Here is a 12,247-nt window from a genome sequence, read left to right on the forward strand (position 1 = left end):
GACAGTCGTGCTCCACTCTCACCACCATCAGAACATATCTTTAAAGCTATCAGCCCAAAGAAAAAAAAGTGCCGCACCACCACCGGGTGGGCTCGAACCTCCAACTTTTCGGTTAACAGTCGATCGCACTAGCCAATTCTGCCACGGAGACAATCGTGCTCCACATTCATCACCATCAGAACATATCTTCAAAGCTATCAGAGCAAAGAAAAAAAAGCGACACACCTTCCCCGGGTGGGCTCGAAACTCCAAGCTTTCGGTTAACAGCCGATCACGCTAGCCAATTGCGCCACGGAGACAGTCGTGCTCCACTCTCACCAACATCAGAACATATCTTCAAAGCTATCAGCGAAAAGAAAAAAAGCGACACACCGTCCCCGGGTGGGCTCAAACCTCATACCTCTCGGTTAACAGCCGATCGCGCTAGCCAATTGCGCCACGGAGACAGTCCTGCTACACTCTCACCACCATCAGAACATATCTTCAAAGCTATCAGCCCAAAGAAAAAAAACGCCGCACCACCGCCGGGTGGGCTCGAACCTCCAACCTTTCGGTTAGCAGCCGATCGCGCTCACCAATTACGCCATGGAGACGGTCGTGCTCCACTCTCACCAACATCAGAACATATCTTCAAAGCTATCAGCCTAAAGAAAAAAAAGGGCCGCACCACCCCCGGGTGGGCTCGAACCTCCATTCTTTCTGTTAACAGCCGATCGCGCTAGCCAATTGCGCCACGGAGACAGTCGTGCTCCACTCTCACCACCATCAGAACATATCTTCAAAGCTATCAGCGCAAAGAAAAAAAGCGACACACCGTCCCCGGGTGGGCTCGAAACTCCAACTCTTCGGTTAACAGCCGATCGCGCTAGCAAATTGCGCCACGGAGACAGTCCTGCTCCACTCTCACCACCATCAGAACATATCTTAAAAGCTATCAGCTCAAAGAAAAAAAAAGCGCCGCACCACTACCAGGTGGGCTCAAAACTCCAAGCTTTCGGTTAACAGCCGATCGCGCTAGCCAATTGCGCCACGGAGACAGTCCTGCTCCACTCTCACCACCATCAGAACATATCTTCAAAGCTATCAGCCCAAAGAAAAAAAGCGCCGCACCACCACCGGGTGGGCTCGAACCTCCAACCTTTCGGTTAACAGTCGATCGCACTAGCCAATTGCGCCACGGAAACAGTCGTGCATCACTCTCACCACCATCAGAACATATCTTCAAAGCTATCAGCCCATAGAAAAAAAGCCCGCACCACCACCGGGTGGGCTCGAACCTCAACCCTTTCGGTTAACGGCCGAACGCGCAAGCCAATTGCGACACGGAGACAGTCCTTCTCCACTCTAGCCACCATCAGAACATATCTTTAAAGCTATCAACCCAAAGAAAAAAAAAGCAACACACCACTCCCGGGAGTGCTCGAACCTCCAACCTTTCGGTTAACAGCCGATCGCGCTAGCCAATTGCGCCACGGAGACAGTCGTGCTCCACTCTCACCCCCGTCAGAACATTTCTTCAGAGCTATCAGCTCAAAGGAAAAAAAGCGCCGCACCACCACCGGGTGGGCTCGAACCTCCAACCTTTTGGTTAACAGCCGATCGCGCTAGCTAATTGCGCTACGGAGAGTGTCGTGCTCCACTCTCACCACCAACAGAACATATCTTCAAAGCTATCAGTGCAATGAAAAAAGCAACACACCACTCCCGGGAGGGCTCGAACCTCCAACCTTTCGGTTAACACCCGATCGCGCTAGCCAATTGCGCCACGGAGACAGTCCTGCTCCGCTCTCACCACCATGAGAACATATCTTCAAAGCTATCAGCCCAAGGAAAAAAAGCGCTGCACCACCACCGGGTGGGCTCGAACCTCCAACCTTTCGGTAAACTGCCGATCGCGCTAGCCAATTGCGCCACGGATACAGTCGTGCTCTACTTTCCCCACCATCAGAACATATCTTCAAAGCTATCAGCGCAAAGAAAAAAACAACACACCACTCCCGGGAGCGCTCGAACCTCCAACCTTTCGGTTAACAGCCGATTGCGCTAGCCAATCGCGCCACGGAAACAGTCGTGCTCCACTCTCACCACCATCAGAACATTTCTTCAGAGATATCAGCCCAAAGAAAAAGAAGTGCCGCACCACCTCCGAGTGGGCTCGAACCTCCAACCTTTCGGTCAACAGCAGATCGCGCTAGCCAATTGCGCCACGGAGACAGTCGTGCTCCTGTCTCACCACCATCAGAACATATTTTCAAAGCTATCAGCGCAAAGAAAAAAGCGACACACCACTCCCGGGAGGGCTCGAAACTCCAATTTTTCGGTTAACAGCCCAATGTGCTAGCCAATTGCGCCAAGGAGACAGTCGTGCTCACATCTCCCCACCGTCAGAACATTTCTCCAAAGCTATCAGTGCAAAGAAAAAAAAGCGCCGTACGAACACCGGGTGGGCTCGAACCTTCATCCTTTCGGTTAACAGCTGACCGCGCTAGCCAATTGGGCCACAGAGACAGTCGTGCTCCACTCTCACCACCATCAGAACATATCTTCAAAGCTATCAGTGCAAAGAAAAAAGCAACACACCACTCCCGGGAGGGATGAAACCTCCAATTGTTCGGTTATTAGCCGAACATGCCAGCCAATGGCGCCACGGAGACAGTCGTGCTCAGATCTCACCACCGTGAGAACATGTCTCTGAAGTTATCGGCGCAAAGAAAAAAGCAACACACCACTCCCGGGAGGGCTCGAACCTCCAACCTTTCGCTTAACAGCCGATCGCGCTAGCGAATTGCGCCACGGAGACAGTCCTGCTATACTCTCACCACCATCAGAACATATCTTCGAAGCTATCAGCCCAAAGAAAAAAAAGTGCCGCACCACCACCGGGTGGGCTCGAACCTCCAACTTTTCGGTTAACTGCAAATCGCGCTAGCCAACTGCGCCACGGGGACAGTCGTGCTCCACTCTCACCACCGTCAAAACATTTCTTCACAGCTATCAGCCCAAAGAAAAAGAAGCGCCGCACCACCACCGGGTGGGCTCGAACCTCCAAGCTTTAGGTTAACAGCCGATCACGCTAGCCAATTGCGCCACGGAGACAGTCATGCTCCACTCTCACCACCATCAGAACATATCTTCAAAGCTATCAGCCCAAAGAAAAAAAAAGCGCCGCACTACCACCGGGTGGGCTCTAACCTCCAACCTTTCGGTTAACAGCCGATCGCGCTCGCCAATTGCGCCATGCAGACAGTCGTGCTCCACTCTCACCAACATCAGAACGTATCTTCAAAGCTATCAGCCCAAAGAAAAAAAAGCGCCGCACCACCCCCGGCCGGACTCGAACCTCCATTCTTTGTGTTAACAGCCGATCGCGATAGCCAATTGCGTCACGGAGACAGTCGTGCTCCACTCTCACCACCATTAGAACATATCTTCAAAGCAATCAGCGCAAAGAAAAAAAAGCGACACACCGTCCCCGGGTGGGCTCGAAACTCCAACTTTTCGGTTAACAGCCGATCGCGCTATCAAATTGCGCCACGGAGACAGTCCTGCTCTACTCTCACCACCATCAGAACATATCTTCAAAGCTTTCAGCTCAAAAAAAAGCGCCGCACCACTACCGGGTGGGCTCGAAACTCCAAGCTTTCAGTTAACAGCCGATTGCGCTAGCCAATTGCGCCACGGAGACAGTCCTGCTCCACTCTCACCACCATCAGAACATATCTTCAAAGCTATCAGCCCAAAGAAAATAAGCGCCGCACCACGACCGGGTGGGCTCGAACCTCCAACCTTTCGGTTAACAGTCGATCGCGCTAGCCAATTGCGCCACGGAGACAGTCCTGCTTCACTCTCACCACCATCAAAACATATCTTCAAAGCTATCAGCCCATAGAAAAAAGCCAGCACCACCACCGTGTATGCTCGAACCTCCAACCTTTCGGTTAACGGCCGAACGCGCTAGCCAATTGCGCCACGCAGACAGTCCTGCTCCACTCTAGCCACCATCAGAACATATCTTTAAAGCTATCAGCCCAAAGAAAAAAAAGCAACACACCACTCCCGGGAGGGCTCGAACCTCCAACCTTTCGGTTAACAGCCGTTAGCGCTAGTCAATTGCGCCACGGAGACAGTCGTGCTCCACTCTCACCACCGTCAGAACATTTCTTCGGAGCTATCAGCCCAAAGAAAAAAAAGCGCCGAACCACCACCGGGTGGGCTCGAACCTCCAACCTTTCGCTTAACAGCCGATCGCGCTAGCCAATGGCGCCACGGAGACAGTCGTGCTCCACGCTCACCACCGTCAGAACATTTCTTCAGAGCTATCAGCCCAAAGAAAAAGAAGCGCCGCACCACCACCAGGTGGGCTCGAACCTCCAACCTTTCAGTCAACAGCAGATCGCGCTAGCCAATTGCGCCACAGAGACAGTCGTGCTCCACTCTCACCACCATCAGAACATATCTTCAAAGCTATCAGCGTAAAGAAAAAAAAAGCGACACACCGTCCCCGGGTGGGCTCAAACCTCCAACCTCTCGGTTAACAGCCGATCGCGCTAGCCAATTGCGCCATGGAGACAGTCCTGCTATACTCTCACCACCATCAGAACATATCTTCAAAGCTATCAGTCCAAAGAAAAAGAAGCGCCACACCACCACCGGGTGGGCTCGAACCTCCAACCAATCGGTCAACAGCAGATCGCGCTATCCAATTGCGCCACGGAGACAGTCGTGCTCCACTCTCACCCCCGTCAGAACATTTCTTCAGAGCTATCAGCTCAAAGGAAAAAAAGTGCCGCACCACTCCGGGTGGGCTCGAACCTCCAACCTTTCGTCTAACAGCCGATCGCGCTAGCCAATTGCGCCACAAAGACAGTGAGGCTCCACTTTCACCACCATCAGAACATATCTTCAAAGCTATCAGCGCAAAAAAAAGCGACACACCGTCCCCAGTGGGCTCGAAACTCCAAGCTTTCGGTTAACAGCCGATCACCCTAGCCGATTGCGCAACGGAGACAGTCCTGCTCCACTCTCACCACCGTCAAAACATTTCTTCACAGCTATCAGCCCAAAGAAAAAGAAGCGCCACACCACCACCGGGTGGGCTCGAACCTCCAACCAATCGGTCAACAGCAGATCGCGCTATCCAATTGCGCCACGGAGACAGTCGTGCTCCACTCTCACCCCCGTCAGAACATTTCTTCAGAGCTATCAGCTCAAAGGAAAAAAAGCGCCGCACCACCACCGGGTGGGCTCGAACCTCCAACCTTTTGGTTAACAGCCGATCGCGCTAGCTAATTGCGCTACGGAGAGAGTCGTGCTCCACTCTCACCACCATCAGAACATATCTTCAAAGCTATCAGCGAAAACAAAGCGACACACCGTTCCCGGGTGGGCTCGAACCTCCAACCTTTCGGCTAACAGCCGATCGCGCTAGCCTATTGCGCCACGGAGACAGTCCTGCTCCGCTCTCACCACCATGAGAACATATCTTCAAAGCTATGAGCCCAAGGAAAAAAAGCGCCGCACCACCAGGTGGGCTCGAACCTCCAACCTTTTGTTTAACAGCCGATCGCGCTAGCTAATTGCGCTATGGAGAGAGTCGTGCTCCACTCTCACCACCAACAGAACATATCTTCAAAGCTATCAGTGCAATGAAAAAAGCAACACACCACTCCCGGGAGGGCTCGAACCTCCAACCTTTCGGTTAACACCCGATCGCGCTAGCCAATTGCGCCACGGAGACAGTCCTGCTCCGCTCTCACTACCATGAGAACATATCTTCAAAGCTATCAGCCCAAGGAAAAAAAGCGCTGCACCACCACCGGGTGGGCTCGAACCTCCAACCTTTCGGTCAACAGCAGATCGCGCTAGCCAATTGCGCCACGGAGACAGTCATGCTCCTGTCTCACCACCATCAGAACATATTTTCAAAGCTATCAGCGCAAAGAAAAAAGCGACACACCACTCCCGGGAGGGCTCGAAACTCCAATTTTTTCGGTTAACAGCCCAATGTGCTAGCCAATTGCGCCAAGGAGACAGTCGTGCTCCAATCTCCCCACCGTCAGAACATTTCTCCAAAGCTATCAGTGCAAATAAAAAAAAGCGCCGTACGACCACCGGGTGGGCTCGAACCTCCATCCTTTCGGTTAACAGCTGACCGCGCTAGCCAATTGGGCAACAGAGACAGTCGTGCTCCACTGTCACCACCATCAGAACATATCTTCAAAGCTTTCAGCGCAAAGAAAAAAGCAACACACCACTCCCGGGAGGGCTGAAACCTCCAATTGTTCGGTTAACAGCCGAACGTGCCAGCCAATGGCGCCACGGAGACAGTCGTGCTCAGATCTCACCACCGTGAGAACATGTCTCTAAAGTTATCTACGCAAAGATAAAAGCAACACACCACTCCCGGGAGGGCTCGAACCTCCAACCTTTCGCTTAACAGCCGATCGCGCTAGCAAATTGCGCCACGGAGACAGTCCTGCTATACTCTCACCACCATCAGAACATATCTTCGAAGCTATCAGCCCAAAGAAAAAAAAGTGCCGCACCACCACCGGGTGGGCTCGAACCTCCAACTTTTCGGTTAACTGCAAATCGTGCTAGCCAACTGCGCCACGGAGACAGTCGTGCTCCACTCTCACCACCGTCAAAACATTTCTTCACAGCTATCAGCCCAAGGAAAAGAAGCGCCGCACCACCACCGGGTGGGCTCGAACCTCCAACCAATCGGTCAACAGCAGATCGCGCTAGCCAATTGCGCCACGGACACAGTCGTGCTCCACTCTCACCACCATCAGAACATATCTTCAAAGCTATCAGCGAAAAAAAAGCGACACACCGTTCCCGGGTGGGCTCAAACCTCCAACCTCTCGGTTACCAGCCGATCGCGCAAGCCAATTGCGCCACGGAGACAGTCCTGCTACACTCTCACCACCATCAGAACATATCTTCAAAGCTATCAGCCCAAAGAAAAAAAGCGCCGCACCACCCCCGGGTGGGCTCGAACCTCCAACCTTTCGGCTAACAGCCGATCGCGCTAGCCTATTGCGCCACGGAGACAGTCGTGCTCCACTTTCACCACCGTCAGAACATATCTTCAAAGCTATCACCGCAAAGAAAAAAAAGCGACACACCATCCCCGGGTGGGCTCGAAACTCCAAGCTTTCGGTTAACAGCCGATCACGCTAGCCAATTGCGCCACGGAGACAGTCATGCTCCACTCTCACCACCATCAGAACATATCTTCAAAGCTATCAGCCCAAAGAAAAAAAAAGCGCCGCACTACCACCGGGTGGGCTCTAACCTCCAACTTTTCGGTTAACAGCCGATCGCGCTCGCCAATTGCGCCATGGAGACAGTCGTGCTCCACTCTCACCAACATAAGAACATATCTTCAAAGCTATCAGCCCAAAGAAAAAAAGCGCCGCACCACCCCCGGCCGGACTCGAACCTCCATTCTTTCTGTTAACAGCCGATCGCGATAGCCAATTGCGTCACGGAGACAGTCGTGCTCCACTCTCACCACCATTAGAACATATCTTCAAAGCAATCAGCGCAAAGAAAAAAAAGCGACACACCGTCCCCGGGTGGGCTCGAAACTCCAACTTTTCGGTTAACAGCCGATCGCGCTAGCAAATTGCGCCACGGAGACAGTCCTGCTCTACTCTCACCACCATCAGAACATATCTTCAAAGCTTTCAGCTCAAAAAAAAGCGCCGCACCACTACCGGGTGGGCTCGAAACTCCAAGCTTTCAGTTAACAGCCGATCGCGCTAGCCAATTGCGCCACGGAGACAGTCCTGCTCCACTCTCACCACCATCAGAACATATCTTCAAAGCTATCAGCCCAAAGAAATAAGCGCCGCACCACCACCGGGTGGGCTCGAACATCCAACCTTTCGGTTAACAGTCGCTCGCGCTAGCCAATTGCGCCACGGAGACAGTCCTGCTTCACTCTCACCACCATCAGAACATATCTTCAAAGCTATCAGCCCATAGAAAAAAGCCAGCACCACCACCGGGTGTGCTCGAACCTCCAACCTTTCGGTTAACGGCCGAACGCGCTAGCCAATTGCGCCACGGAGACAGTCCTGCTCCACTCTAGCCACCATCAGAACATATCTTTAAAGCTATCAGCCCAAAGAAGAAAAAGCAACACACCACTCCCGGGAGGGCTCGAACCTCCAACCTTTCGGTTAACAGCCGATATCGCTAGCCAATTGCGCCACGGAGACAGTCGTGCTCCACTCTCACCACCGTCAGAACATTTCTTCGGAGGTATCAGCCCAAAGAAAAAAAAGCGCCGAACCACCACCGGGTGGGCTCGAACCTCCAACCTTTCGGTTAACAGCCGATCGCGCTACCCAATGGCGCCACGGAGACAGTCGTGCTCCACGCTCACCACCGTCAGAACATTTCTTCAGAGCTATCAGCCCAAAGAAAAAGAAGCGCCGCACCACCACCAGGTGGGCTCGAACCTCCAACCTTTCAGTCAACAGCAGATCGCGCTAGCCAATTGCGCCAGAGAGACAGTCGTGCTCCACTCTCACCACCATCAGAACATATCTTCAAAGCTATCAGCGAAAAGAAAAAAAAAGCGACACACCGTCCCCGGGTGGGCTCAAACCTCCAACCTCTCGGTTAACAGCCGATCGCGCTAGCCAATTGCGCCATGGAGACAGTCCTGCTATACTCTCACCACCATCAGAACATATCTTCAAAGCTATCAGTCCAAAGAAAAAAAGCGCCGCACCACTCCGGGTGGGCTCGAACCTCCAACCTTTCGTCTAACAGCCGATCGCGCTAGCCAATTGCGCCACGGAGACAGTGAGGCTCCACTTTCACCACCTTCAGAACATATCTTCAAAGCTATCAGCGCAAAAAAAGCGACACACCGTCCCCAGTGGGCTCGAAACTCCAAGCTTTCGGTTAACAGCCACTCACGCTAGCCAATTGCGCAACGGAGACAGTCCTGCTCCACTCTCACCACCATCAGAACATATCTTCAAAGCTATCAGCCCAAAGAAAAAAAAGCGCCGCACTACCACCGGGTGGGCTCGAACCTCCAACCTTTCGGTTAACAGCCGATCGTGCTCGCCAATTGCGCCATGGAGACAGTCGTGCTCCACTCTCACTAACATCAGAACATATCTTCAACGCTATCAGCCCAAAGAAAAAAAAGCGGCGCACCACCCCCGGGTGGGCTCGAACCTCCATCCTTTCTGTTAACAGCCGATCGCACTAGCCAATTGCGCCACGGAGACAGTCCTGCTACACTCTCACCACCATCAGAACATATCTTCAAAGCTATCAGCCCAAAGAAAAAAAGCGCCACACCACCCCTGGGTGGGATCGAACCTCCAACCTTTCGGCTAACAGCCGATCGCGCTAGCCAATTGCGCCAAGGAGACAGTGAGGCTCCACTTTCACCACCATCAGAACATATCTTCAAAGCTATCAGCGCAAAAAAAGCGACACACCGTCCCCAGTGGGCTCGAAACTCCAAGCTTTCGGTTAACAGCCGATCACGCTAGCCAATTGCGCAACGGAGACAGTCGTGCTCCACTCTCACCACCGTCAAAACATTTCTTCACAGCTATCAGCCCAAAGAATAAGAAGCGCCACACCGCCACCGGGTGGGCTCGAACCTCCAACCAATCGGTCAACAGCAGATCGCGCTAGCCAATTGCGCCACGGACACAGTCGTGCTCCAATCTCACCACCATCAGAATATATCTTCAAAGCTATCAGCGAAAAAAAAAGCGACACACCGTCCCCGGGTGGGCTCAAACCTCCAACCTCTCGGTTACCAGCCGATCGCGCAAGCCAATTGCGCCACGGAGACAGTCCTGCTACACTCTCACCACCATCAGAACATATCTTCAAAGCTATCACCGTAAAGAAAAAAAAAGCGACACACCATCCCCGGGTGGGCTCGAAACTCCAAGCTTTCGGTTAACAGCCGATCACGCTAGCCAATTGCGCCACGGAGACAGTCATGCTCCACTCTCACCACCATCAGAACATATCTTCAAAGCTATCAGCCCAAAGAAAAAAAAAGTGCTGCACTACCACCGGGTGGGCTCTAACCTCCAACCTTTCGGTTTACAGCCGATCGCGATAGCCAATTGCGTCACGGAGACAGTCGTGCTCCACTCTCACCACCATTAGAAAATATCTTCAAAGCAATCAGCGCAAAAAAAGCGACACACCGTCCCCGGGTGGGCTCGAAACTCCAACTTTTCGGTTAACAGCCGATCGCGCTAGCAAATTGCGCCACGGAGACAGTCCTGCTCTACTCTCACCACCATCAGAACATATCTTGAAAGCTATCAGCTCAAAGAAAAAAAAGCGCCGCACCACTACCGGGTTGGCTCGAAACTCCAAGCTTTCAGTTAACAGCCGACCACGCTAGCCAATTGCGCCACGGAGACAGTCCTGCTCCACTCTCACCACCATCAGAACATATCTTCAAAGCTATCAGCCCAAAGAAAAAAAGCGCCGCACCACCACCGGGTGGGCTCGAACCTCCAACCTTTCGGTTAACAGTCGATCGCGCTAGCCAATTGCGCCACGGAGAAAGTCCTGCTGCACTCTCACCACCATCAGAACATATCTTCAAAGCTATCAGCCCATAGAAAAAAGCCAGTACCACCACCGGGTGTGCTCGAACCTCCAACCTTTCGGTTAACGGCCGAACGCGCTAGCCCATTGCGCCACGGAGACAGTCCTGCTCCACTCTAGCCACCATCAGAACATATCTTTAAAGCTATCAGCCCAAAGAAAAAAAAGCAACACGCCACTCCCGGAAGGGCTCGAACCTCCAACCTTTCGGTTAACATACCGATAGCGCTAGCCGATTGCGCCACGGAGACAGTCGTGCTCCACTCTCACCACCGTAAGAACATTTCTTCGGAGCTATCAGCCCAAAGAAAAAAAAGCGCCGAACCACCACCGGGTGGGCTCGAACCTCCAACCTTTCGGTTAAAAGCCGATCGCGCTAGCCAATGGCGCCACGGAGACAGTCGTGCTCCACGCTCACCACCGTCAGAACATTTCTTCAGAGCTATCAGCCCAAAGAAAAAAAAGCGCCGCACCACCACCTGGTGGGCTCGAACCTCCAACCTTTACGTTAACAGCGGATCGCGCTAGCCAATTGGGCCACGGAGACAGTCATGCTCCACTCTCACCACCATTAGAACATATCTTCAAAGCTATCAGCGCAAAGAAAAAAGCAACACACCACTCCCGGGAGGGCTCAAACCTCCAATTTTTCGGTTAACAGCCGAACGTGCTGGCCAATTGCGCCACGGAGACAGTCGTGCTCAGATCTCACCACCGTGAGAACATGTCTCTAAAGTTATCAGCGCAAAGAAAAAAGCAACACACCACTCCCAGGAGGGCTCGAACCTCCAACCTTTCGTTTAACAGCCGATCGCGCTAGCAAATTGCGCCACGGAGGCAGTCCTGCTATACTCTCACCACCATCAGAACATATCTTCAAAGCTATCAGCCCAAAGAAAAAAAAGTGCCGCACCACCACCGGGTGGGCTCGAACCTCCAACTTTTCGGTTAACTGCAAATCGCGCTAGCCAACTGCGTCACGGAGACAGTCGTGCTCCACTCTCACCACCACCAGGACATTTCTTCAGAGCTATCAGCGAAAAGAAAAAAAAGCGACACACCGTCCCCAGTGGGCTCGAAACTCCAAGCTTTCGGTTAACAGCCGATCACGCTAGCCAATTGCGCAACGGAGACAGTCCTGCTCCACTCTCACCACCATCACAACATATCTTCAAAGCTATCAGCCCAAAGAAAAAAAGCGCCGCACCACCACCGGGTGGGCTCGAACCTCCAACCTTTTGGTTAACAGTCGATCGCGCTAGCCAATTGCGCCACGGAGAAAGTCCTGCTGCACTCTCACCACCATCAGAACATATCTGCAAAGCTATCAGCCCTCTAGAAAAAAGCCAGCACCACCACCGGGTGTGCTCGAACCTCCAACCTTTCGGTTAACGGCCGAACGCGCTAGCCCATTGCGCCACGGAGACAGTCCTGCTCCACTCTAGCCACCATCAGAACATATCTTTAAAGCTATCAGCCCAAAGAAAAAAAAGCAACACGCCACTCCCGGCAGGGCTCGAACCTCCAACCTTTCGGTTAACAGCCATAGCGCTCGCCGATTGCGCCACGGAGACAGTCGTGCTCCACTCTCACCACCGTAAGAACATTTCTTCGGAGCTATCAGCCC

The 12,247-nt window shown here is 52.8% G+C and overlaps 1 non-coding gene across 1 annotated transcript; it reads right to left on the reverse strand.

The window, feature by feature from the left end:
• Window positions 1–9,767: 9,767 nt before the first annotated feature.
• On the reverse strand, window positions 9,768–9,841 carry TRNAT-GGU (transfer RNA threonine (anticodon GGU)). The gene has a single exon. It is a non-coding gene; the product is annotated as a tRNA-Thr (tRNA).
• Between the last annotated feature and the right edge of the window lie 2,406 nt (window positions 9,842–12,247).

Source organism: Rhipicephalus microplus, unplaced genomic scaffold (genome assembly GCF_043290135.1).
Source record: "Rhipicephalus microplus isolate Deutch F79 unplaced genomic scaffold, USDA_Rmic scaffold_59, whole genome shotgun sequence".
Classification (NCBI taxonomy): domain Eukaryota; kingdom Metazoa; phylum Arthropoda; class Arachnida; order Ixodida; family Ixodidae; genus Rhipicephalus; species Rhipicephalus microplus.